Genomic DNA, 24,689 nt, shown 5'->3' with positions numbered 1-24,689 from the left:
GTGTGTACGGACAGGAGGTGGGGCTCGGTGCATCAAATGCTACAAGGATCAACAAGTCGCAGAAGAAACCCTACAAGTAACAAAGTCCTCATCAGGATTTCCACGTGCTCCAAAGGACCTGGAGAACCCATCTGTCAGTATGGTGTGGCGACATATCTTGGTGTGGACGGGTCTGCTAGTTCTCTCGGGCCTTTCCACCGAGGCACAGAAGCTCCGATGGGGGCTGTGTCCCCCACGGACTCCCGTGACGAATATTGACGTTCCCTGTGTAAGTTTACTTATTTGTTTAGTGAAAAAATAAATAAAATGTGTGTGGATAACTGTATGGTATGTCACAAAAACCCTGAATTTAGCATCACTTTTTAAATTTCTACTTTTCTATTTTATCTAATTGTTCATTCTAGGCTAGATATTTGGCCCTTTATGTACTGTTGAAGAAATTCTCTAGGATTAGTTTCATGAACATTTTTAGGACGGTGTGAAATTAATTTTGTGAAGACGTGCATGAGATGACGAAGGGAGGGAAACATGGGCCCCTGGGAGTACCTTCTCAAGTGAATAACACACTCGTCGACCGGTTTCGACTTATGTCCTTTTTAAGAGTTGGTGTTATGACCTGGGGATGGTTCGATTGGTTCTTAAACCGCCAGTCATTCCGTTCGTGATTAGTTCTATTATGTGATTGGGTGTGCTGCTGTTCCGTGGCAGTTGGTATCCAGCCATTGGTTGATTGGGTTGCCTGTTTGAGTTGGGTGGATAGTCGTGCTATGGGTGTTTGTTTCCTCTTTTGCATTGAATTGTCGCCTATCCCCTATGAGCATTTCCGTCGACTGTGATACTCACGATACATTTCCGTATCTCTTATTCATGTTGACTGTTGCCTTGATAAATGCTGGCTCCAAGAGTTCCCTTGTCCATCCATGTCTCGAATCCGTAGAAGAGTCCATGCCAAGATTCCACGTGAGGTCCACATAGACCACTTTTGCAGTGGACGTGTTGTGGTGTCTGAATTCTGTTTTGTGCTTTTTAATGTGTTTCTCTAATCCTGTGCCTGATTCGCCCACATAGACAGTGTGGAATGTTTCAGCTGTGATTGAGTATTCCAGGTTGTTTGGTTGGTAGTGAGTGGTCATTTTCAGAATTACCAAGCTGTGTACAATCGTGCCACATGCTGAATGCTCTCAAGGTATCGTTGTAGATGGAAGTGTCGTTCGATAGTATGACTTATATGATGTCCTATTTTCTATTGAGACCTATTCGTACTATTTTACGGTGTTTGTTCTCGAGATGGAGGTGGTCATATAGGTATCTGATGAGTGAAATGCTTCCCCAAGTGCCCACACTAACAGCGTGAAGTTTTGCCACATAGGATTCTTCCTGAGAGTCATACACAAATGTAATACAGGATTTTTACAAGAAGCATATAATGACACGAGGGAAACGTTCCACAGAAATGGAAGACGCCCTAAGGACGGAGACTGCACCAGGTAAGTTATACTAACCCATGGTACTTCTATTCTCAACGATATTTTGAGAGGGTTCGGCACAAGACTAGTTGGTGCCCGTGGCATCAGCAAACTTGACTTGGTTAAAGTGAATAGGCCAACCAGCCCCTTCCAAAACAACATAGTGTGGTCCATTCCATGTATAGCTTCCTACATGATCTACCTAGCCGAATCTTGCAGAGGGATGAAGACACAACATAATGAGCACAGAGAGTATTTGAGACACCACCACACGTTCACTGCGATGGAGGTGTATGTGAACCTTGCGGGACACATACCAGACTAGGAATGATCTAACATATATTTTTGGGGCATGAAAAAGAAGGGAAGTCAATTTGAGAACGAGGTATTTATTTAGACAACAGCCAACATAAATCTGAGATGAGGCGATGAAATGTGGATTTCACGGTTGGCAAAGCTGATCACCGAGGGACACCGTCCACATGAGCCACAATATGAGGACAAGTCACAAAATAACTCTAAAGAGTAGAAAACATCTCATAACCCGACTGCCTACCCAAGTCGGACACACCAACCTACGAAGAAGAACAGCAGCACCCAATCGTGTGACAGGACGAGTCAGGAGGAGGAGGAACTAAAGGCCAAACAGTCGCAAGGCAAAGTCGACGACTAGTGAATGTGAGGACAAGTCGTACGATCAGTGCATTAGAACACCAACTCTTGAGAATATCAAATAAAAAATGGTAGAGCAGTGTGTTATTCCCATTCTTAGAACGATTGATCCTAATCTCGCCTCGTTAAGCAAGGGTGTTCTCTTAGTAATACTCAGAGGCACTTGGTAAATGCTAATATTCATCTAGGATTAATATTAAAATGAAACTATGTATCCTTTCCACCCTGTGTGGACGTATGGGACTGCAAATCTGATTCGGCCACGTAACAGTCGACCCGACAGATGCAGTATTTATGGACAATCAGGGGTCAAGTCAAGATGCGTCACGTGCAGCCTGACTCGGCCAGTCAGAGGTAAACACGCGTGATACGCAACCCGGCTCGGCCAATTAGAGGCTAAAAGAAAGGTATTACTTTTGCTTTCACGTCGTCGGCCCCCTATTGGATGGTTGACTGATTGTTGGGTCAAGGCACAAGAAATAGGTGGTGGGAAGGTCGAATATCAGTTATATATAATTTGGTTAAAACAAGCTATTCTATCAAGGTCAGAGGGACCCCTGCATTGTTCCGTATGATGATTCTAAGCAAGGTTATCCTTTTCCCCTGGCAGTTTATGGGCACCTGGTACGAGGTCTTCCGGTCAAAGGGACACCTTGATTTCACGAATAGGTGTGGAAGGGTTATCTTCACCCAAGCAGCGCCTGGGGATCCCATCCTTGTACGAAACACCTATACTAAACTGTAAGTCAAAGGAATCTAGCTGTTCCCTTTATTTTTATGTTGGTCTTTATGGATGTTCACCACTGAAGAGGAGGGGAACACCGCCTTCCCTTTGCTGTGGCAAGCCATATATATATATATGTATATATATATATATATATATATATATATATATTATATATATATATATATATTGCTATAGTTGGGCAGCAGATCCTCTTTAAGGCAAATGTCATTAAAATTTGCAGCAGCTTCTGCGTTCACGAGTTTTTTGCTGACACTCTCGACTTTTCTTATGCTGGCGCGCTGAGTCGTGCTAAGTTCTTTAATTACCTGACCAAATATCATTGGAGGTATAAGTAAAGGCATCGTAATTATCTTCTCAAATTTTATGCAGAGCTTTCGCCTAACAGTTAGGCATCTTCAGTGCTAATGAGTACAGTGTGTGGGAAATGATCATAAATACACAATACACAGATCACAGACACTTCCGTGCTGATCCGGTTGACCAATCAGGAGGCAGGACGCTAAGCTCCGCCCCCAGGCCTAGCGGCTGAGCCGTAAGCTGACCTCGATGTCTTTTGATGTGGGAATAATAAATGGATCCGGAGTCTGTCTGTTCATCGTAGGGTTTTTATCTTTTATGTATAAGGCTTCTAGGATATGAAGGCGTGTGTGGTTTGTTTCTGTCTGTAAAATAGTGATGCCCTCCTCCAAATTCTTTCTTGTCAGTGGGGTCTGATGTACGTCTTCGTGGTGTCGCTTGATAGCGCCATTGGAAGATGAAGGGTGAGACGCCTCGTGAGCTTCGTCGTAGTCATCCCTATGTATGTTTCATTGAGGGCTTCACAGTTCCCTTTTCTTCAGGAGTATTCATACACGAGATGGCTACGCTAAAGTTCCGGTGTCCTCTGGCAGGGGTTGTTCTTTATAAGGAGTTGGGATGTCTTCATGTTTTTATAGAAAATAACCAGATCTATTTTGTCGTTGTCGTTGGTGGGTTTCACGTCTTTGTGGATGATTTTTATAAGGGCTTCCTCATCGGCTCTATAATGGGCTCTGAAAGCCTCCCATATCCGTTCGTTACGTAGACTATATTTTCGTCCTCGTGAGGGACCGTAGGGAGCTTGAAGACCTGAGGAGCAACCTACAGCGCGTCTCCGGCCTAAACTTAACTTCAGAGAACAGTATCAGTAAGCAGCTCCCTTTCCTAGATGTAAAGGTTGAAGCCAGTTCTCAAGATTTTAGGACCGGAGTATATACAAAGCCCACCAACCCAGGACTCTGTCTCAACGGCAACAGTGAATGCCCTCAACGCTACCGGAGGTCCACAATCGATGCTTATGTCAGAAGGGCACTGACGCACTGTAGCGACTGGGCCCGAACCCACGCAGAGCTCGACAGAACGACGCAGGTCCTGGTAAACAATGGCTTCTCTAATAGAGAGGTGCAAATCGCCATCAACAAGCACCTTGACAGATGGTATTCAACCCCAGCAGAAAAGCCAGTAGGAGAAGCCAGGATCAAAATTTTCTACCAAAACACCATGTCCACCCTTTATAGAGCCGATGAGGAAGCCCTTATAAAAATCATCCACAAAGACGTGAAACCCACCAACGACAACGACAAAATAGATCTGGTTATTTTCTATAAAAACATGAAGACATCCCAACTCCTTATAAAGAACAACCCCTGCCAGAGGACACCGGAACTTCAGCGTAGCCATCTCGTGTACGAATACTCCTGCAGAAAAGGGAACTGTGAAGCCCTCAATGAAACATACATAGGGATGACTACGACGAAGCTTACGAGGCGTCTCACCCTTCATCTCTCCAATGGCGCTATCAAGCGACACCACGAAGACGTACATCAGACTCCACTGACAAGAAAGAATTTGGAAGAGGGCATCACTATTTTACAGACAGAAACAAACCACACACGCCTTCATATCCTAGAAGCCTTATACATAAAAGATAAAAACCCTACGATGAACAGACAGACTCCGGATCCATTTATTATTCCCACATCAAAAGACATCGAGGTCAGCTTACGGCTCAGCCGCTAGGCCTGGGGGCGGAGCTTAGCGTCCTGCCTCTTGATTGGTCAACCGGATCAGCACGGAAGTGTCTGTGATCTGTGCATTGTGTATTTATGATCATTTCCCACACACTGTACTCATTAGCACTGAAGATGCCTAACTGTTATATATTTATATATATATATATGTATATATATATATATATGTATGCATATGTATATGTATATGTATATACATATATATATATATACATGTATATATATACATGTATATACATATATATATGTATATATATATATATATATATATATATATATATATGTGTGTGTGTGTGTGTGTATGTGTGTGTGTATGTAAGAACATAAGAACATAAGAAATAAAGAAGACTGCAAAAGACCATAAGGCCTACACTAGGCAGCTCCGTATCCATCACCATCTGTCATCCCCATCCATAAAGTTGTCTAATCGTTTTTTAAAACAACTGATAGTTTCAGCGCTTACTACATGGTTACTAAGTTTATTCCATTCATCGTGTGTGTGTGTGTGTGTGTGTGTGTGTGTGTGTGTGTGTGTGTGTGTGTGTGTGTGTGTGTGTGTGTGTGTGTGTGTGCGTGCGTCTGTACGCGCGCGCGCGCGTGTGTAGATATTTTTCTAAGCTCTATCAATATTCAGTCATTATTGTGAAGATAATATCTGAAATTGACGGGTTCTTCCTCTAAATACTTTTTAAAATAGTGATATCAAGTGTGTTGTATTTGTGTTTATACTATTGGTTTACTAAGAAGCAGCTAGTGCATACACTGTGCATTGGTGTTATGAGTTGCTAAGTAATTTCGATGACCGCGTTGTCAGTGAATGTGATAAACGTCTTAGAGTGGTAACGGAATATTATGTGGTTCGTAGTTTTAGGGCTAGATTTGATAAATACGCAAATGTCCAATATGGTGCAACATCTACCAGTTGGCCCATCTACTTGTTTGTTTTATGTTTTCTTGCTTCTTTATAACTTCTGTTGCCCGTGCGACCTGGCTGTTCTCTGCCTCAAAGAATTGAAAAACAGAAGCATTCAAGCTACGAAGGCTACTTCCTAGCACTGAACTAAATAAAGACGACGCGCCACTATCATTTCTCTCTTGTAATCTGTTAAATCACGTCATGCTTCCCTGCCATACATATATGATGACCAACAGCATGACACTTGTACTTCTCCTCCACTCTCAGATTTGGCTCGGACACTACGGTCACCGGCACCATGCTTCCGGTCGGTGATGACGGAATTTTCGCAGGCATATACAACACTGATTTAGTGAGTAAGTAGACAACCCGTCATTCAAGTCCCCTTCATATAGTCTTCCTAAACGCCTCAAATACCCAGTCTCCTGTCCCCTTTCTTTATCATTAAGTAATGTTTCCACTTCTGAGAAATAATATGTAGGAGTACAAAGTTGCAGTGCTTTCGTTCTAATATGCTGACTCTTTCCCTTTGGCTTGGTGCCACATGAACTAATCTGACCTGACTCGAAATGACACCGCGTGATGTGGTTACATCGCCGTGAACAAACGCAGTTAAAAGAGAAATCAATTTCTCTGTGGTCGAAAGAGTTAACCTTCATTTCGCCATATTCGTTAGCTGCCAAAACTACGGCTTCCTGCATAAGGGTAAGTCATAACTCTTTCGTAAAGGAGTCATAAGAATGAACACATGAATGAATGGTATATAAGGTGCATGTACACTAGATGTATGTACATATGCCAGACTGTATATGTAATGTATGTATATATATGTGTATGTGTATAAATGTATAAGACGCAACCATACATAAAACGCAGTCCTATTCCACAATGATATTTTGTGGAAAAAAGAAAAATAGTATGTTTCACTGTACATTTACTGGAAGACATTTTGAAGTGGTTTTGTAGGGAAAATGTATGATTGTGTACATGAAATGCAATGCAATGTTGTGGGAGTAGACCGCGCCAGAGCACCGGAGAAGGGCACCCGGGGAAGGCGCAACATCGTAACGCTATGTCTTTCTTATCATCTATTCTTTGCGAATGTCTGAAAGGCGGGTGAAAGTTTAACATTCCTTTTTAAAAGCTCTAGGGGCATCTTTCATTTAGGTAATTAAAAAATGTTTCTTAAAGAATGGTAACGCAATCGTTATATAAGACATTGCTTTGTTGCAGAGATGATATGGATATTGTCACGGACCAGACCACCTGCCGGCGTGGAAATGGCTGGGATCAACGCCGCCATTGCAGCTCAAAATATCGGCATAGATAAACTCGTACGGACTGACGGAGGCTGTCCACAGGGAGAGGCTGATATACCTCCTGGATGTGGTGGCATGTGAAAATCGTCATATATGTGGATTTCATATAGTGTTATGAAAAGCAGCACATAATAAATGTATATATAGATGTACACACACACACACAGACACACACACACACATACACACACACACACACACACACACACACACACACACACACACACACACACACACACACACACACACACACACACACACCACACACACACACACACACACACACACACACACACACACACACACACACACACACACACACACACACACACACACACACACACACACACACACACACACACACACACACACACACACACACACACACACACACACACACACACACACACACACACACACACACACACACACACACACACACACACACACACACACACACACACACACACACACACACACACACACACACACATACATACATATATATATATATATACATATAAATATATATGTGTGTGTGTATGTATATATATATATATATATATATATATATATGTATATATATATGTATATATTTATATATATACATATATATATATGTATACACATACACCCACGCAGACACACACACACAGACACACACACACACACACACACACACACACACACACACACACACACACACACACACACACACACACACACACACACACACACACACACAGACACACAGACACACACACACACACACACACACACACACACACACACACACACACACACACACACACACACACACACACACACACACACACACACACACACACACACACACACACACACACACACACACACATATGAACTCTGGACTCTCACTCGGGAGGGTAATAGCTGTCGGTTAGCAGTCTAACTCGTGATCCAAAACCATGGTGATTTACACGCTCTTCTGTAAGATCTTCTCCGTCGGGGTTACAGATATGTATGCTGACTAGAGTGCCTATGGCCGCCCCAACGCGGTGGTTTTCCTTGTTATGAGGAAAAGCATCGCCCCGAGAGGACCTAAAGAGTCGGAAGCTGGCATTTTATACGAATCTGAATGCTCAGAAGACGTGTGCAAGATTCTCCATATAAGCTACGTCGGCCATACGATCACGAATTGGAGGGGTTCATATGATCTGGTATTGTATTCAATCTTACCCTGGAGTCGGTTACGTGTAATCGCTGAAACAGCGATTAGTATAAAATCTAACAACATTTTGATGCCTTTTGTATTATCCTCCCGAAATAATGCTTAGAGAAAGTTATATAAATAATCTCTTAATATCAATTAATCAATCAATCAATCAAATCAGCCATCCTGAGTCCACTGCTGAACAAAGGCCTCCTTCATAACATTCCATGATTTACACGACCGCGCCATCCTCTGCCACGTCACTCCTGCAAACTTCTCAATCTCTTCTCTCCACCTTCTGTCTCGCCTCCCTCTTCCACGCTTCCCATCTCGCGGCGTTCACTCTGTAACACACTTGCTCCATCGCTCATCAGTCGTTTGCACTAACTTACCTGCCCAATTCCACTTAATCTCTTTTACTGCTTCCACAATATCTTTCATTCCAGTCTGCTCTCTCACCCAACTTGCTCTCTTTCGGTCTCTCAGCGTTATTCCCATCATTGATTTCTCCATTCTCCTCTGTGCTGTCCTTAATTTTGTTTCTATTGCCTTCGTTAGTTTCCAAGTCTCACACCCGTTGATTATTGCTGGTAGAATGCATTGATCGTAAACTTTACGTTTCAAATATAAAGGTAGAGAGTCTCTTAGGATCTTATTATACTTACCAAACACTTTCCAACCAATTGTAATGCGTGTTTTTATTTCATTATCATGATTTTTCGTCACTTTCACCATCTGGCCTAAATAACTATACTCTTCAACTTCCTCAAGACTCTCATCACCAATTACAGTCTCTTTAATTTGAACTTTCGTGTTGAACATTACTTTGGTTTTACTCTTATTAATTTTTAAAGCTACTTTGAAACTTTTCTTGTTTAGATTACTCAGCATATCTTGCATGTCTTCTGCTCTTTCTGAAATAAGAATAATGTCATCCGCAAATCTTAGGTGGTTCAAATATTCGCCATTAATCTTTAAACCTTTCTTTTCCCAACTCAATCTTCTGAAAATATCTTCCAAGCAAACTGTAAATAGTTTGGGTGAAATTGTATTGCCTTGCCGTACTCCTTTCTCGATTTTGATCTTTTCTGTATCTTTATGTAGTCGAATTAAAGCGGTACCTTTCGTATAAATCTTTTCTAAAACTTTTACGATCTGTTCGTTTGTGCTCTGTTTGCGTAGCGAGTTTAGTATTGCTATTTGTTCTACCGAGTCAAAGGCCTTCTCGTAATTTACAAAAGCTATACACAGAGGTATATTGTATTCTGTCGTTTTCTCGATTAGTTGTTTTTTCGCCTGCAAATGGTCTAGAGTCGAATATCCGCTCCTAAAGCCTGCGTGTTCTCTCGGTTGGTTTCCATCTAAAAATTAACTTAGTCTATTTGTAAGGATCTTGGAGAATACTTTATATACATTTAATAGCAAGCTAATCGGTCGATAGTTACTAAGGTCCTTCTGGTCTAACTTTTTATGAAGCAAAATCACTATAGCATTGCACCACTCACCAGGGACGCTTTCTTGACGTAATCACTGGGTGTACACCTCAGCAAATTTAATATGAACTAATTTTCCTGCGTCTTTCAACAGATCTATTGATATACCATCTTCCCCAGGTGCTTTTCCTCGTTCCATAGTTTTTAGAGCAAATTCTACTTCTTCTTTTGTAATCTCTGGTACACTAATAACGTCTACACATGAAGTCACTGACTCAACTACGGTCTTCGACGAGTAAAGCTCTTGGTAAAATTCTTCTACTCTTTTTACCATTTTGTCTCTACATTTAATTATTTCTCCATTTCTATCTTTCAAACATATAATTTGATGTCTTCCTAAAACATGTTTGCGCTCGGTCACTTAAATACTTTTACCCTTCCGAATAGTTTCTTGTATTTCATCCATGTTTCTCTTTTGTCTGATCTCTGCCTTTCGTTGATAAGCTTGTTTAGTTCAACTCTTTCTATTTCGTCTCTCCTGCTTTTGATTTGCATGGTCCTTCTTCTGTTAATTAGGTCATTTATAGCTTGGGAGTATTTGTATTCTCTAATGTTTTTTATACTTCCTACTTTCTCTGCCGATTTCCTAATGATATTCACTAATTTCAAATTAATATCATCAACGGTCTCATTAGTTCTTAGAGCTTCGAATCTGTTTTTAATTTCTAATGAAATTTCTTATTATTGTCCTTAACATTTGTAAGGCTTATTTTCTTTTTTAGAATTAGTTTATTCCTCTCGGCTCTGAAACTGAATTTAGCTGTGCAACCTACCATTCTATGGTCACTACCTATATTGACTTTATTTATCACCATAACATTGTTAACGTTTTTGCTCTCATCTAATATGAGGTCTATTTCGTTCTTTGTTGTTCCATTTGGACTTCTCCACTTCCATTTACGACCTACACGGAAGAAAGTGTTCATTATCTTCATGTTGTAGTTCTCTGCAGAATTTACTAGCATCTCGCCTCTCTCATTTCTTTCACCTACTCCAAACTTACCAATGCACGTCTGATCTCCCATCTTCTTCCCCACTTTAGCATTAAAGTCGCCTATTACCAATGTGTACTTACTTTTTTCTTGATCCATTACCTGACTTAAATTATTATAGAACGACTCAATTTCATCGTCCGAACTCTGTGAAGTTGGCGCATAAACCAGAATTATTTTTATAGTGTACCTTTTACACAGCCTAATCACAATCCAAGCTACCCTGTCTGACAAACTACTGAATTTGACTACGTTACCAGCAACCTCTCGGTTTATCAAAGATCCTACTCCACTAGATCTTTCTTTGTCCTTACCTCTATAGTAGAACAGGCGGTGACCATCTTGTAATTGTATCAGATTTTCTTCCGCTCTTCGGACTTCGCTCAGTCCTACGATGTCCCACTTGATGATGTCTAGTTCTTCCATTAAACTCTCCAGCCTGTGATCATCTGAGAGACTTCTTACGTTGTAAATATAGATCTTCATTTTCTTCATGTTGTTTAACGTCCAAGACTTGGATCTGCTTGGACAGTGCTTACTCACATTCGGTGGCACACTGCCCGTAATCACATGAGGCAATGCGGTTGGACCTTTAGGAGACGATGATCCAACAGGAACGCCCGGTTTTATTTTGGTTGTGATATTCATATTTGCTATGAAGGAGAGTTGACAGTAATCTCACCTCCATACCAACTGGTTTGTGGTGAGATATTTCTCTGGTGTCACCTTATTATATTCGGTGAAGCCCTATATCTATAGGGTGCCCAATGGTCCACGCCGTCATTAGGACAGTACCCCATATATCTATGAGGAGTTTCCCTGTTCGCCATCAGGGACGTGCCAGTTTGCAGTGGGTCCTGCGACTGTGCGTGTGAGCTGCTCCTTGTCTGATCTTTCTTACAAACCTGTTCGATATGGGTGACCCTGCAGAGATTTTCTCTCTATCGACATATCTTTTGTAATCATTAAAATTCTCAAGCCTATCCACCACGTTAAGGTTTCAGCTCTCGGATAGAAATCTCTTAATATAACTGGTGATAATTGTGCTTTGATGATAGCGAGCACCACCTTGGGGGAAATAACGCGCAGAAAGTGAAAGACGACATATTTCATTTGTTCTTGAGAGGAGGCGATCCCAGGGATGGAATTCACTTGTTTGAACCGACAACTCCAAAAGGACAATTCGCGAAGGACAATTTCGCAAAGCACAATTCCGTAAAGGATAATCCCGCGAAGGACAATTTCGCGAAGGACAATTCCGCGAAGGACAATTCGCGAAGGACAATTTCACGAAGGACAATACGCGAAGGACAATTTCGCGAAAGACAAGTCCACGAGGGACAATCCCGCGAAGGACAAATTTATGCCGTTAGTGCAATGCATGACAATTCCGCGAAGGACAATTCAACGAAGGACAATTCACTAGAATCAGTACAGAGAAGAATGACCAAAATGATACATGGACTCGGAAATTTGCCTTACGAAAAGAGGCTTAGGCACCTAAACTTACACTCTCTGGAAAGACACAGAGTGCGGTGTGATCTAATAGAAGTGTTCAAGTGGATCAAGGTCTTCATAATAAAACAACAGGGCAGGACTCGCAGTAATGGGTGTAAACTGGACAAATTTAGATTTAAGAAGGAAATAGGCAAGAATTGGTTTACTAATAGGGTGGTCGATGAATGGAATAAACTTAGTAACCATGTAGTAAGCGCTGAAACTATCAGTTGTTTTAAAAAACGATTAGACAACTTTATGGATGGGGATGACAGGTGGTGATGGATACGGAGCTGCCTAGTGTAGGCCTTATGGTCTCTTGCAGTCTCCTTTATTCTTATGTTCTTATGAAGGACAATCTCACGAAGGATAATTCTGCGAAGGACAATTCCGTGAGGGACACTCACGCGAAGGACAAATTTGCCCCGACAGTGCAATGCATGCAATTCCGCGAAGGACAGTTCAGCGAAGGACAATTTCACGATGGACAGTTCCGCGCCGACGATGCAGTTCATGGCATTTCTGTGGTAGGGCGATTCAGCGCAAAGGAAAAATATTGTTTGAAATAGCTATGGTTGTAACATAAACGTAACCCAGCTGCATATTTTTAAATTAAAGTTTACGTAAATCCTTGTTTGTTGCAATATAGTCAGTTTCAAGCCAGCACTCGTATTTACTTGGTTAAAAATAAAAAACGAAGTGGATTTGATCACAGAGAGTGAGCGTGCACATATTACTAAATATATTCTGTTATCGTTTAGATAGAAAACTCGGAAATGGAAAAGAGCCTTGGCGTGGTGCCGGAGACGAATGCAAAGGTCGTATCGATGTTAATGGAAGGTTACGGGAAGATGTCATGATGCATACTCGTGTGCCGCAGCCAGCAACATCAGGAATGAAGCAAATGGTTTCAAACTTTTGTGAAGGAGATGGTGCGCTTAATGATACCCCGAGAATAATCCAAGACACATAGATTGGTGGCTCCTGCCGCCGTCGCAGAAGAGGTGTTGTTTCAACATGAGTTATCATAGAGTGGCTTTGATCTGATTATGGGAGACAGATTCATTAGAAGCCTGGCACCAAGTCTTTCAAGTATCACTGGGTCATAAAAACCACACAAGCTTTTATAAGTGTGTGGACTTTCTCAAACCAGAACAGGAGTTCCTTGGCTTCTTCTGCCGCCTATCTCACTCTCTCAAGGTAAAAGAGTAATTGCCTTGCGCGGCATTGTCGGGGCGCCGTTAATGAAGACCACGGCGGTGGAAAAACAGGATGATTATACTGCGCTACCCTGCCACGCACCCAGCTGTTGACCAATCATCCGCCCGAGACGTGGTGAGGCATTGGCAGGGGAGATTAAAAAAAAAAAAAAAAAAAAAAAAAAAAAAAAAAAAAAAAAAAAAAAAAAAAAAAAAAAAAAAATAATGCAGTGAGGTGGAAATTTGCGTCGTATAGACAGCATTAAAGATTTTACACATACGTACGCAAACACACACACGCACACACACACACACACACACACACACACACACACACACACACACACACACACACACACGCACGCACGCACGCACGCACACACACACACACACACACACACACACACGCACGCACGCACGCACGCACACACACACACACACACACACACACACACACACACGCACGCACGCACGCACGCACACACACACACACACACACACACACACACACACACACACACACACACACACACACACACACACACACACACACACACACACACACACACATACATATATTCATGATATAAATATGTATGTATATGTATATATGATGTGGGTGGGAAGAGGAAAGATTGGAGTCTTAATCCGAGTTTATTCTTTACAAGTTTTGCTCTAAGCTTTTTCAAAAGAATAGAGCTAAAGGGCCAGAGGTGGCATATATGCACGTGTGAAAACGTTTCCTAGTGGATATTGTCATAACCCGCCGTATATAAAAAAAGATGATTTATCTAGGGACAGGTTGTGATAGGTGTACTACTTCAAAACAATTAGGTTATTAGCTAGGTCCGGCGTAGTACGGTGACAGAAAAATTAAAATGAAACATTTATACAATTTATTAAACTATAAGTTGAACAATTTTGGCCTATTTAAGCAACGGAAACGGAATTGTGAATGATGCGAATATGCAAATCAAAGGTACAGTTAAAAAAAAAAAAAAAAACGTTACAAATATGAAAATTGTTACAAAGCGGATTAAAATCTCCATGCATTACTTATTGCTAAACCACTCGTTTAAGATAAAAAAAATCTGGTCACCACGCGTAGCACTGTAGTACAAAAAAAAAAAAAAGTTTACCTAGAACAACACTTAAGCAAAGGGGTTCACCTTAAACTTACGGAAGGCGGCAGCTTCCTCTTCGGGGAAAAGAAGATGGAAAAAAGCCTCGAGAAACGGGTTGAGCCTCTCTATATAGGCTCGCCAATTGACCTGATGGTCACTGGAGCCAGAGGCCGAGAGGTCAATAGGAAGTACTTTCCTATCCCACTTTAACTGGTAGCTAACAAGCCTAACCCACTTACAAAAACTTAAACTTATACACACAAGAATATTATGCACGTAACAAAATAAAAACCTTAATACCAATCACAAGAAGGTAAAAAGGACAACGATAATTAAACGGCAACTCGACATTGCGCAAAGCATATGTTTAGCCAGTCGGCTGGTGATTAATAACAGTTGCCATACGAATATCATTTAGATAAAATTACAAATACAAGAATTTCAGTACAACGCAGCGTACGTCTTGACAAATGGTTACCGAGATACACAAAAGAACAGCTGCAAGAAATTTGGTTACATATTAAAATAAAAATTGTAAAATACAAGGTAATATAACTACAATAAAATATTAAAAAATATATATATATATATATACAACTTGACAATATGACGCCCCGAATGCTAACGGCCACAGCTACTTGACCTGAGAGCAAGGGAATCGCAAAAAAAAAAAAAAAAAAAAAAAAAAAAAAAAACGCCCCTGCTTTGACTACTGTTAACGACCTGGGCGATAGAAAGGGGGGAGGGAAACCGTGTGCTGGCCGACTACATGCGACCACCACTACAAGGAAAGAAAACACGTGACATCGGGATACGTGGCAATATTTACATACCATATTACAGATAAATTTGTTGGAGGGATAATGGATATGGTGATGAAAAAATGAACATAGAAAAAGCATATTAACGGCAAAGAAAAATTATCACTGAAAGATATCAGGGATGAAGTGGCAAAACCCCAAGTGGCTATCTTGTAATCTTGGGACAAAATCTACCTACGGAGGAATTGTCCCTAACATGAAAGATCCTTGGGATGAAAACCACAAAACAAAACCTAAACAAATAAAATATAACTAGATATTATAGACTGGAATGAGATAAAATACAATAACATAGATAAAATTGAATTAGATAAAACAGAGATAAACTTAAATGGAAACAAGGTAAAGTAGAACGAAAGTAATTATGTGTGTCTACTAACAATATCGATAACAATATAAAAGAGAAGAAGAAATACAATAATAAACAATATTGACGACACGTCGAGGAGTTGTTTGAGTAATAAAAAATATTGAAAAAGTCCTGATGAGAAAGAAAAACAATAAGGCATAATTTTTGATAACACAAAGCGATAGTGATAAAATGTTGAGAAGAAAAATATAACAGTTTTAGTAGGAATAGAAGTGAAAAATGAAAAAGAATAATAGAAAAAATATACATGTGTATACAAATAACAGATAAAATAAACATAGAACCAAAACAAAGAATGTGACAGGGTGAGGTGCGTGATACTTATTCAGGTAGTTTGGTGCATACTCCAGAATTCCACTCATTAAGGGTATAAGTGGTTGTGACTTTTACCCAATATAAGTCTCCTGTCCTTTTGTGTGTTGTTATAATTAGCTATGTATAGATATTGAAAAATTCCATTGTTTTTTGAGTAGTCTTTGGGCCAAAATGGTAGTTTTCTCTCAATAAGTGTCTTTCCATGTCTACGTGGTTCACGAGGGCGTTTGTCTGACGGTGGTGCCTAATGTCCGCTTTGTGTTCTTTAAGTCTGCTTGTCAGTCCTCTGTATGTTTTTCCAAAATATGCGTTGTCGCATCCGTTCCAGGAAATTTTGCAAACGAAGCTGAAGTCGCTGTGTGGTTGTGTGTTCCTCGTGACCAAGTGTCCGATTTTCTTTTCCGTATCGTTGACAGCTACCAAGCCTGAGGTTCTAAGTGTGCGGGAAATGTCCGAATCTGGGACCACAAGGTATCGTAGGGATGGCTCTTCCGCACTTGTTTGTCTGCTTTTGATGTTGGTGACTTTTCGGAGTAACGATGTGAGCAGTCCCTTTGAGTATTGGAGATTTTTGAACGATGTGGTGATGTACTTCAACTCCTCTGCTAGGTATTCCTCACTGCATAATTGGAGGGGTCTGAAGAAGAACCCGATGTCCACCACTGATTTTGTCTTATCGTCATGGGCACTGAAAAAGTTAATATAGTCATCTTTGTTGATATATATATATATATATATATATATATATATATATATATATATATATATATATATATATATATATATATATATATACATATATATATATATATATATATATATATATATATATATATATATATATATAAAAATACCTTGAATTTCGCACTGCTTTCCGATCTGATGATAGATGTGTCTAAGAAAGGTATTTGTCCATTGTTCTCTTCTTCTACGGTGAATTACATTTTGTTGTCAACGTCATTGAGCTTTCCTTATAAGTCGTGAATGTTTGTTGTCTTTTGTGTGATGAAGAGGCGGTCATCAACGGAGCGGAACCAACTAGAGTCGTTAGGGATGATGTGACTAATGTGTTCCTTTTCGAGCATTTGCATTCATAAGGAGGCTGACTCTGCGCTCAATGGAAATCCCATTGTAAGTCCTTGGTGTTGATGGTATTTTCTATTGTTGAAGGTGAAGGAAACGAAGTTCATGTATGTTTCAACCAGTTCTAAGTAGTCTCGCTTGTTGAGTGGTAATTTGTCGGAGTCGATTTGTTAAGCTGCCTCTGTGCTGGCTCGAATGACACCTTTTATACTGACATTGGTGTAAAAACTGACTATATCGAAGCTGATGAGTTGTATGTCCGTGAATTTTGTCTTGCTCAGTCTATCAATCAGACCAGTAATATAGAATTCATGGACAAACAATTCATCAGCTTTAATATAGTCAGTCTTTACATCAATATCAGCATTAAAAGTGTCATTAGAACCATCAGCGAGGCAGCTATTGCAAGAGGTAGGCGGAGCACGTTATGCCGTTGATTATCGCGGTGAGAAGTGGACGTGTGTTGGACTGTTGTCGAATCACACAAACACGTCGAGACATACTCACATCCTTCGATGAAATACACTGACCAGAGCCCCTAGTCATCGTGTCACGTGTTGATTTGGATGTAGTAGATTAAAATCAGTTCATGATCTATGTTGTTTACATGTACTGTGGACTGAATTGTTACAAGAGCGGAACTTTGTTCGCAACATTTTTAAGTTAGAGGATTCTCTACTTATAGGACTGAACTATATACTTTTTCAATCATCAATAGAGTTGGATTCGAGCCCTGAAGTAGATCAAGGCACTGTATTCTTTCTTATTTGTTCTAGCGGCAGCCGCCGGGCTCTTTTATGCGTCTTTGCAAATGGATTAGGAGAGAGGGAAAATGATAAAACGAAGGAATAAAAGGGGAAAGAGAGGGAGGCAAGGGCTGGAGTTAGAGTGCGGATGCAGCGAGCGACTTCGTGATAGCAATCAGAAAAATATTCTAGCAGGATGGAGGGAGCAGCGAGGAGGAGGAGTGGGACGAGGAGCGAAGTGGAACGGATTTTATATTTAATTATCAGAGTGTGCAACCCTGTCACTGGCCAAGAACCTGTGGGGAGGGGGGCGGGGATGTTATTGCTGTTGTGTTCTCTTCAGCCACATCGGCATGGGTCTACAACGGGAGTGGGCGAGGAGTGAGGGAAGGAAAACAGGGAGAAAGAGATGAGAGAACCGAAGTAAAAATAAGAAAAAAGTAAAGAGAAAGAGGAGGAGGAAAGTGAGTGAGAGAGTGGGGGCAAATAATAGAGAAAGGGGGAAGGAAAAATAGTCAAAGAGGGAAGGGGAGGGAAAGGGGAAGACGTCGACGTTTGAGAGGATGGAGGAAGCGGAGGAAGAAGAAGAGAAAGAGGAGAAAGAGAATGAATAAGAGGAAGAGGAGAGGAAAAGAAGAAAGATGAAGGAAATGCAGAGAAAGAACATTAAAAAGAAATAGGAGGAGGAGGAGGAGGAGGAGGAGGAGGAGGAGGAGGAAGAGGAGGAGGAGGAAGGGCAGGAGATAATGAGAGCGGAGTACAGGAAGGAGGAAGAGTAAGAAGAGGAGGAGGGACTATGAAAGGGTCAAGAGGATTTGAAGCGCGGTGAAGAAGGACGGGAGGAGGAGCAGGGGTATGCTTGTTTATAAACGGGCTTGAGAGAATGTTTGCGGTCATTCCATCTCGCTGTAGCAGAGAATGTGGAGTAATCCCTGTCCATCCTAGCACACTCTGGCGATGTCCAGTTAAAAAGGCCACACTTCTACCTTCCAAGGACTTTCAGGTGAGTCAAACAGCATTCGTTTGTCTATTGGCTTGGTGTCGTCATTGTGTAGTGTGTGGCATGGCGTTGTGGTTTCAACGAGAGAAATGACTAGACCAATGTCAAGAAAATTATATATATATATACACACATATATATATATATATATATATACAGATATATATATATATATATATATGTATATATATATATACATAAAAAAAATATATATATATATATATATATATATATATATAAGAAAATGGTTGAGTAGTACTCTGGTTTGAGGTTATACCTCTCGCATCCTTCCTCAGGTCCTTTCTCAAGTGAATCTATTTCTAATGTTCCATTCTTTGTTACACTTTGTTAATGAGGCACTGAATGTCAATGAAGGACCAAATAATAATATAGAGCAAGGTGTAGATATAAAACAAAATGATAATGTAAGACATGATATTGAAACTCAAAATGTGTCAAAAAGAAATAATCACGAGTTTCTTAAAACCATGTACTTTAATGCTCGTAGCATTAGGGATAAATTTCAAGAAATACAGGCGTAAGTCAAAAGCGAAAATCTCGATATGATAGGAATAACTGAGACATGGTTAAATAGTACAGAGTTCAAAGCTGAATTTAATATTGCGGAATTTAAACACTTTCATCAGGATAAAAACCACAAGAAAGGTGGGGGTGATCTGTTGTACGTTAAAAACAATGTTCATGCTTGTGTTTTAGAGAAAGTGAAACAGGATGCATATGATAGTTTGTGGGTTGAGTTAACCCAAACAAATGGACAAAAAATGAATATAGGTGTAATATATAGGCCAAAGACATTATCATTAGCAGACGACAAACTGTTATTTATTGATAATGGGTGATTTCAATTTTACTGACATTGATTGGATGACCCTTGAACATGGCCATATAGGTAGTCGCTTGATTTATTTTCTTGGTGACAATTACTTAATTCAGCATGTAAAAGAGCCCACAAGATATGGAAACTTACTCGATCTATTGATCACTAGCCGCGAAAGCATGGTAACTGATGTAGAAGTCGGTGAATCTGTTGCAAATAGCGATCACAACTTAGTTAGATTCAAACTGCTAAAAGATTTTAGAATAGATACATGTGTTTCTAAAATACCCGATTCTAGTAAAGCTCAGTTCATAGGACTACGACAGGAGCTTCAGCTTACAGATTGGGAGGCAAAATTGAACGAAAGACCTGTAGATCAGATGTGGGAAATATTTCAATATACGCTCACTAAGATTATCCAAATTTACATTCCTTTTAAGGACAGACGTCCCTCAAATCAGGCTCACCCAAAGTGGCTCGACAAAGAAACTGAAAAAAGTATTGCTAAAAAGAGACAGGCTTATAAGAAATATAAGTACTCGGGTGCATCTAATGACAATGAAAGTTATGTATCAATACAGAGAGATTTAAAAAATACAATAAGAAAAAGAAAACGACAATGGGAAAGAACATCGCTGATAAATCCAAAGAGAATCCCAAAGAATTCTATAGTTACATTAGAGATAAAAAGGTTGTTAGGAATCACATTGGTCCACTATTATCTGCTGACGGTCAACTTGAATATTCAAATGAAGGAATGTGTAATAGCTTAAACAATTATTTTACCTCGGTATTCGTAAACGAAACACCTCAAAGTGAACTCCAAACTGAAACCTGTGAAAAGTCTAGGGTAAACTCACTACGGTAAATATAACAAAAGAAAAAATTAAAAGGTGTATAGATAAACTCAAAGTTAATAAAACACCAGGGCCTGACGGTTGGCATCCAAGAATCTTAAAGGAAATGAAAAATGAGATTGTTGTTCCATTAGAAATTATTTTCAAGAAATCCATCATATCCGGAGATGTCCCAAGAGAATGGAAGCTAGCTAACGTTACTCCCATATTCAAAAAAGGTGACAAAAAGAAGCCAAATAACTATAGGCCTATAAGTTTGACTTCAATCGTAGGAAAAATAATGGAAACTATCATCAGAGATGCTATCGAATATCATTTAGAAAGTAACCGTTTGATAAATGATAGCCAGCATGGTTTCAGACGGAAACGTTCTTGCGTGACTAACTTACTCGAATTCTACAACACAGTTATCTCGAATTATGACAAAAGAAACAATATAGATTTAATATATCTAGACTTTGCAAAAGCTTTTGATACCGTCCCACACGAAAGACTACTTACTAAATAAGCTTCACACGGAATAAGTGGTAGCCTATTAGGTACTAGTAATTGGTTGAATGGTCGAAAACAGAGAGTTGTTTTAAATGGAAAAACTTCTAGATGGAAAAATGTTACAAGTGGAGTTCCTCAGGGTTCCGTTCTTGGGCCACTTCTATTCATAGTATATATAAATGATATAGACCATGAACTAAAATCTACTGTTTCCAAATTTGCTGATGATACAAAACTGTGCGGAATGGCAAATGATCACTTAAACCAATTAGATATTCAAGAAGATTTAGATAAATTACAGCAATGGTCTGAAAAGTGGCTAATGAAATTCAACACAAGTAAATGCAAGGTAATGCACATAGACAAAAATAACAGTAAGTACGATTACAAGTTATTTGGAAATTCGTTAACAAAAGTGGATAGTGAAAAGGGTCTAGGGGTAATTATCAGTAACGACCTCAAATCATCCAAGTAGTGTATTTCAGCCTCTGAGGAAACAAATAAGATTCTAGGACTGATTGCGCGATCTTTTGATTTCAAAAGTCCATCACTCATTAACAAGCTATATAAATCGTTAGTTCGTCAACATTTGGAATATGCTGTTTCCGTATGGTCACCGAATCTCATTAAAGACATTGACAGGCTGGAAAAAGCACTACGGCGAACCACAAAACTGATTCCAAATATAAAAAATAAATCATACGAAAATCGACTAAAACATATGAATCTGTTTTCCTTAAAAAAGCGTAGACTCAGAGGTGGCTTGATACAGGTCTTTAAGATTCTAAAGGGAATTGACAACATCAAAAGTGACCAAATTTTCACATTGAATGAGAATCAGACAAGAAACAATGGTCTCAAATTGTCCGGAAATAGATTCAATTTGGAAGTAGGTAGAAACAACTTTGCCAACGGTGTAGTTAATGAATGGAATAAACTTCCTGCTCAGGTAGTGCAATGTAGTTCAGTTCGAGGCTTTAAGAATCATTTAGATAAACACCTAAGCAAGATGCTGTAATGATTATAATTTATCTTATATTATTTGTTTTTGTTTTGTTATCATTTGTCTGTTTGATTTTCATTTATTGTTAGTTATATATCAATTTATTATTATTTACTATTTACCTGTTTGTTTATTATCTAACTATACGTATGCATTTATTTATGTATTTTATTTGTTATTTACATTATTATAGTTTTTATTTATTATTTTATTATTATTATGATTTTTTTCGCATCCGACCTAGATATGGACCAAAAGGTCTCCTGTCGGCATGCTCCGCCTTTGTAATCGTTTGTAATGTGTATATGTATATGTATATGTATATGTATATATATATGTATATGTATATGTATATGTACATGTGTATATACAGTGTTGTACAAATACTTTCCCGCATTCGTATACTTACCAGTTGTACGAAAACTTTCGTGCATGTGTATGTAATTCGAACATACAAATATATAAGAAAAGTTGCACTCAACTTTTATCTCTCTTGATGGTATAATGGTCTAAGTCACTACAGCACCGGTCTCGTGCTGGCTGTAGATTTGTGTCCTCGGGCGTACCACGTTTTAAGTTCTGCGTTGTCTCCACGGTTCTTCCGATGTTGATGGCTTAGAATTAAAGTGCATTGTGGTTGATAAAGATGTATCTCTAGTAACTGGGACCCATTCATTGTTGTGCATCTGTGTGTGTATGTGTGTGTGTGTGTGTAGTTATGAATATGTATATTGGTGTAGCCAGGTTGGATGTTTTTTGCAGGCCTACGAGATTTAAAGGTATGACACAATTTGCTTTATCTATCTCCTTGTGTACGTTTACAATAATATGTAAATTTGCTTATTATATTCGTGGATCGGTATTTGTTGGAGGGAAGGCCTATATATAAAGAAAATGATAGTTGTTTATAAAAGGAGGTTTTTGACACTGAGCGCTTCTTAGGGATATTCATTAGGGCTTGTATTGTGTCTCAGGAGGCATGGGTCGGAGACATAGTTGTAGAAAAAGGTAGAAACACGGATTTTTCTTTAGTGAGAGGTATACTGAAATGAGAAGCTGTAGTATGAGAGAAAGTTAGATAGGATGTGGATTCTAGTCGAAGAAAAGGTATGTGTAAATGTTTGTGCATGCGGGCGCGATTTTGTTCGCGGTATGTGTATATTTTCTATGAGAGGTAAGTCGAATTCGCTTCCCTCTGTGTCTTGCCTTCTCCCTACCGTGCACGACAGACAGTGAACAGGGGAGAAGACGAGAAAAAAAAACCTGGTGAAAATGATGGGTGATATTCACATGGTTATACACGATTTCTCGTATACGGCACTGTTAACAAATGGTCTGTGCCGTGAGGTTTGGGAGTGATGTGTCGGATGAGATGTTTGTGTATGGCGTGCAGTGTTTCTAGGTGTCTCATGTGTAGTTTGTGTTGGTTGGGAGGACGATTGTTGGCAGCTAGGTGTAGAGGCTCAGAGGTTCTAAAGTCACTTTATCCCAAACCCGTGAAGAATCAGACTGCGGCATTCTGAATCTTCTATTGGTCGTATTTGTTTGTGGGACATGTCTCAGTCCCGTTGACTGGGACAGGAGCGGCCTGACTAAAGCAAAGTACAATCGACGCTTGTTGGAATGTGTTGCGGTTTTGAAGCGCATAAGTCATCCCAATGCCTACTGTTGCGACTTGCTAGTTAAGACCACCCACTCGGGCGGGATCGGTTTTTGTGGGAGGGGAAGAATGCCTGTAAGAAAATGAAAATATAGTAGTGTATAAACGAGGGCTTTTGCCACCGGACGATTAGGGGTATTTATTTCGTGGTGTCGTGGCTTTGGAGGTATGGGCAGGGGACTTGGGGTTGGAGACTGGGATTAATGTGTAACCGTTAGGTGACGTGGGAATATTTATTCTTCTTATCCTCATCCAACAAAGTTAGAAAACGAGTAGGAGGCTTAGTCTGCGGGAAAGATAGAGAAATTGGAAATAATTTTATTGGTAGGTAAACTGAAATGAGAGGATGTAGTAGGAGAGAAAGTTAGAAATGAAAATGATTTCAGTAGAAGGAAAAATTTATGTAGTTGTTTGTGCATGTAGTTGTGTTAGTTTTGTTTGCGATATAGTTGTGTGTGTATTCTACACATAGAGGGTTGATGCCTCCAAAGTGTATGCTTATAGCCTGACAATCAATGGACTATATACACTATTATTCTCGTTATTATTATTATTATTATTATTATTATTATTATTATTATTATTATTATTATTATTATTATTATTATTATTATTATTATTATTATTATTATTATTATTATTATTATTATTATTATTATTATTATTATTATTATTATTATTATTATTATTATTATTATTATTATTATTATTATTATTATTATTATTATTATTATTATTATTTTCATCATCATTATCATTATCATTATTATTATTATAATCATTATTACTAGTATCATTATTACTATCATTATTATTATTACTATTATTATTACTATTA

General features: G+C 39.4%; 1 long non-coding RNA gene across 1 annotated transcript; it reads left to right on the top strand.

Annotated features, from left to right (window-relative positions):
- Window positions 1-2,748: 2,748 nt before the first annotated feature.
- Window positions 2,749-6,493, top strand: LOC143026194 (uncharacterized). Its single transcript, XR_012966452.1, has 3 exons — window positions 2,749-2,879; window positions 6,118-6,206; window positions 6,463-6,493. It is a non-coding gene; the product is annotated as an uncharacterized LOC143026194 (long non-coding RNA).
- The last annotated feature ends 18,196 nt before the right edge of the window (window positions 6,494-24,689 follow it).

This window comes from Oratosquilla oratoria, chromosome 6 (assembly GCF_046742065.1).
Source record: "Oratosquilla oratoria isolate Oo_2021 chromosome 6, ASM4674206v1, whole genome shotgun sequence".
Classification (NCBI taxonomy): Eukaryota; Metazoa; Arthropoda; class Malacostraca; order Stomatopoda; family Squillidae; genus Oratosquilla; species Oratosquilla oratoria.
The sequence above is the reverse complement of the archived record's forward strand: the minus strand, read 5'-3'. Positions and strand labels throughout refer to the sequence as shown.